This window comes from Sinocyclocheilus grahami, unplaced genomic scaffold (genome assembly GCF_001515645.1).
Source record: "Sinocyclocheilus grahami isolate Dianchi unplaced genomic scaffold, SAMN03320097.WGS_v1.1 scaffold618.1, whole genome shotgun sequence".
In the NCBI taxonomy this organism is placed as follows: Eukaryota; Metazoa; Chordata; class Actinopteri; order Cypriniformes; family Cyprinidae; genus Sinocyclocheilus; species Sinocyclocheilus grahami.
Window position 1 is genome coordinate 326,056 of NW_015505797.1, and position 4,907 is coordinate 330,962.

The 4,907-nt window shown below is 36.1% G+C and overlaps 1 long non-coding RNA gene across 1 annotated transcript; it reads right to left on the bottom strand.

Moving 5' to 3' along the window:
• Window positions 1–1,477: 1,477 nt before the first annotated feature.
• Window positions 1,478–1,987, bottom strand: LOC107557763 (uncharacterized). The gene is made up of 3 exons (XR_001605424.1): window positions 1,898–1,987; window positions 1,600–1,691; window positions 1,478–1,510 (listed from the first exon to the last, which is right to left on the bottom strand). It is a non-coding gene; the product is annotated as an uncharacterized lncRNA (long non-coding RNA).
• Window positions 1,988–4,907: the final 2,920 nt, after the last annotated feature.

The following is a 4,907-nucleotide window of genomic DNA, read 5'->3' on the forward strand; positions in this document are numbered from 1 at the left end:
CACTCTCACTCTCACTCTCACTCTCACTCTCACTCTCACTCACACACACACACTCTATTCTATGAATTAGACTAGATTTCATAAGCCTGTGATGAAGTGGGACTGTGAAACTAGCTCAATGTGTAAATTGTAATTGAGGAATTTTTAATTGAGCAATGGAACTGTACTATGCATTGGCTATTGCAGAAGTTGAAAAATATTGGCATATCGGAAAAAATCCAATATTGTGCATCCCAAGTACTTATAATGAATGAAGCTTCCCTTTGTTGGTAAGAGATTTCTAAACGCTTCTGATTACAGAGCCGGTGAAATGAGGGGTGCACATGGCATTCTCAAACACATGTTACAGGTGACCTAAACTCCGAGGATAAGGGCTCTCTGAGAGACAGAAAGCACTGTTATCATGAGCTGCATGCGTGTAAATGAACATGGTTCAGTGCTTCACTCGGCAATCCACAACACATACCTCTTTTTTTATACAAATTATTTAACAAAAGCACAGCCTTCTGCACCAAGCCACATCATGATTTAGATTTTTACAGAAATTAATTGCTCATCCCTAACATCTACAAAAGTATTATTATTATTATATATACACTACCTTTCAAAAGTTTGGGATCAGTAAGATTTTTGATGTTAAAAAAAAATAAAAAATGTTTCTTATGCTCATCAAGGCTGCATTTGACCAAAAATAGTAAAAACAGGAATATTGCGAGTATAACTACAACTTAAAATAAAGCTTTCCCATTTTAATATACTTTAAAATGTAATGTATTTCTGTGATGCGCAGCTGTATTTTCAGCATCTTCAGTGTCACATGATCTTCAGAAATCATTCTAATATGCTGCTTTATTATCAGTTGTGCTGCTTAATATTTTATTTATATTCTTTATTTATTATTATTATTTTTTGGAACATACTTTTTTCAGGATCCTTTGATGAATAAAAAGCGATTCTGCATTTATTCAAAACAGAAATCTTTTGTAACAATAAGCCAATTTAACATAACCTTCCTGAATAAAAGAAATAATTATTCAAAAAAACAATATTGACCCCAAACTGAACAGTAGCGTATATATCATTGTTAACATTTCTATTTTGAATAAATGCTGTTGTTTTTTAACTTTCGGTTTGGTTTTTTAACATTGATAGTAAATCAGCACATCAGAATGATTTCTGAAATATGATGTGACAAGTACCAAAATAGAAAACGGTTATATTAAATTGTAATTTCACAATATCACTGATGCCCTCATGAGCATAAAGTCACTACTTTATATTTACAAATGATCAAACTGATGAATGGCAGTGTATGTCAATTCAAATAAATAAAGTTAACTATAGCCTGAACAACTTAAAACACATTTTAATAACTGTCCAGGCAGAGTTGGAAACATTGTAATATAGAACTTACGCCCAGAAGTCCTCAGCTGTGTCGAACTTGGTGATGAGCCTTAGATTGTCTTGCCACATTTTGCTCTTATCATTTTTGTAGAACCAAAGCCCCCATCTGCAGACAAACCACACGCAGGGAAGAAGCAGTGAGCAGACGGGCCAGAGAGAGAGGGAAGCGAGGCAACGTCTGCAGCCTGAACGCACCTGTTTTGTAAAGGGTGCTTCGTACAAGGGCCCTTCAAAATGTGCGTTTCGACTTTCTGTTTTTCAACCTTCTTCCTCGTCACTTTCTCGATCTGGTAAAATGTAAAAGAAATGAATGGCGTGGCACAGGCGCACCATGCGTCTCCGACGCCGCTCAACTTTTGGCCTGAAATCGCTTCACTAAAGAAACAAAGGTTTCTCTGGCTTATTGCAGGTGAAAGAAAACACATGTTATTAGACTGACACGTGTGTGTGCACGGTGAAATGAGTACTGTAATCACGGACAGGGCATGCTCACCAGCTGCACCGCGCACGACGCCATGGCTCTCCTGTCTCCTGTAGCGCGAGAGAGACCGAGCTCGCACAGCGCGCGCATTTATAACCTCAGAGCGGCGTTTAAAATGATGATTTTGAAAATAAAGAACTATTTTGACTATTGCAAACTCAATTATCACACTTTCGAAACAACATAAAAACTAATAATTTATCCTTTTTTTTTTTTTTTTTTTTTGCATTTAGTGCTTTTCCAAACCTTGACTGGGTTAAAAAGTAATGAGAGCAGGATTTTGGCAATGCACATTCTAGTCAAGAACCTGATCTACAGCTTGTGCGTTGACCTCAACGTGTGCATTTCTGTTTCAAATATGTGTGTGTGTGTGTGTGTGTGTGTGAAGCGTTTTGGAGTATATATATATAGATTGATACAGTACTGTGCATTTTCACCAACAAAAAATATGGTTTAAGTCAGTTATTTCTATCTTTTGCTGTAGTGTGTCAGTAGGAAATATCAGTTTACATTTTCATACATTCATTTTGCCAATAATTGTAATAATGCAGTGAGATTTCAGCCGGTGCTGCACACAGAGATCTGATCTCAGCATCATCCTCCAGCCTGACTCCGTCTGCAATTACATGAAACTGAGACAGACTAAATCCAGAAGAACTGTGGCCATTACTCCAAGATGCTTCAAGAAACCTTCCTGCAACGCTTCCTGAACAACTATGTGCAAGTGCACCAGACAAAAGCTGTTTTAAACACAAAGGGTGCCCACACCAAATGTTGATTTGATTTAGTTAATTGAAGTTAAGTGCTAAATAAAATCTATTTCTGACATTATTTCTGAAAGCATCCTCACTTTACAGCATTTTTACACAAGTGCCTAAAACTTCTCACAGTACTGGAGCTTTGCAGGAAGGTTTCTTGAAGCGTTTTGGAGTCGTAGCCACAGTTCTTCTGGATTTCTGTCTCAGTTTCTTCTGTTTCTTCAGGATGATGATGCTGAGATCAGATCTCTGTGTGCAGCACTGCCTGTTGTTCATAGAAATCTCACTGCATTATTATAATTAATGGTGAAAGGAATGTTTGGAAATGTAAACTGATATTTCCTACTGACACACTACAGCAAAAGATAGAAATAACTGGCTGAAAAACTTTTTTTTTTTTTTTTTTTGTGGTGAAAATACTAATGGCCTAAGACTTTTGCACAGTAGCTACTGTATATTATATGTTACATTATTAAAACTAAAGGCAGGTCGTGTTTTGTCTCATCATGTCTTAAGAATCAGTGACTGGATGGTTTAATATTTTTAAAGTCATATAATTCTTATGACATCCAGTGCAGTATGTTCAACTCACCACTAGAGGTCTCCTTCACCTGCTTATTGAAATGGACTCTAAAATGGCACACAATTCAATATTCACACAATTTTTATTCAAAAGATGTGAAAGACTTTTTGATCAGTCCTTTATGTTTAGAGCAGGCCTTTATTTTTGAATTGATGTACATTGTGATAATTAAATATATGAATTTTTCAATATAGTTTAAATTTATTTGTAAAATATAATACAATAAAATATAAATGTTTAATACAAATATATAACAGCAAATTAAAAATGAACTTCAGTATATGGACTAAAAAAATAAAACTTAAAAAGATTAAAAATATTGTTTGTTTATCTGCATGTCATGATGTGACCATTAACCAACATCAGAGACCCTGAACCTGAACATGTATTGTTAAATTATTGAAATATTAGCTTAAAATCTCAGGGGGACTTGGTAAGTAAATATTTGGGGATTTGGCTGACATTTACATTAGGTTACATTAAGTATTACTCTTTTAAACCTACCAAACTTATAACAATAACAACAAATGAAATGTAGGTGTATTTGTTGCATGAAAACAATGAAGGGAACAGATTTTTGACAAACTTAACCTCACCCCCGTTCAGTTTTATCTGAATATAGATATTAATAATTTTGCCATTGTTACAGACACAGAAACAAACACAAATACTGGCTTCACTGCACACACCTATGGGTTAATGTACTATCATTGTGTAAGAAAGCATTATGTATGTATATATATTATATATGTGCATGGTCCCAGCCCTGAGATCCTTGCTGGTCCCTCCTGGCTTATTAGACGCTCTGAGTCACCTGCTGAGATACCTGATCAAAGTGCTCTAGTTATTGGCGATTCTATTGTACGGAACGTGAACATAGAGACACCAGACACGATGTCAGACACTGTAATATGCTCTGGTTACTGTGGTGATGAGATACATAGCAGACTCGTCACTCAATGGCTGGATGTCTAAGTGGTGCCTGCAGAATAACATAGGTCTCTTAGACAATTGGAGGAGCTTTTGGGGCAGACCTGACCTGTTGAAAAGAGATGGTCTTCATCCCTCCTGGGGTGGTGCCGCGCTTCTCTCTAGAAATATGGCACATAGTCTTAGAGTTTGTACTTGACTAACTGGGGCCCAGGTCAGGAAGCAGACAGACTGGCTAAACCGACCATCTGCTAGCCGCCTCCCGTCACAGAAATCTGTTAATTCTCAGCACATAGAGACTCTTTCACCTAGATATCATACTATAGAGACTGTGTCTGACCCCCGAACTAGAAAATACAAAAAAACGGCCAAAACAATTTAAGTGTAACAATTTAATTTATGTTCAACAAATAAAAAACAGATATAATACAGATAAACAAATGATAAAGCTTGGCTTAATGAATATTAGATCCCTTTCTACAAAAGCTCTTTTTGTAAATGATATGATCACAGATCAGAACCTAGATGTGCTCTGTTTGACAGAAACCTGGCAAAAACTATATGATTATATTATTTTAAAGGAGTCATATGATGCGATTTCAAGTTTTCCTTTCTCTTTGGAGTGTTACAAGCTCTTGGTGCATAAAGAAGATCTGTAAAGTTGTCAAAGACTAAAGTCTCAAATCCAAAGAGATATTCTTTATAAAAGTTAAGAGTCAGCCACGCCTACCTAAAACGGCTCGTTCTAACA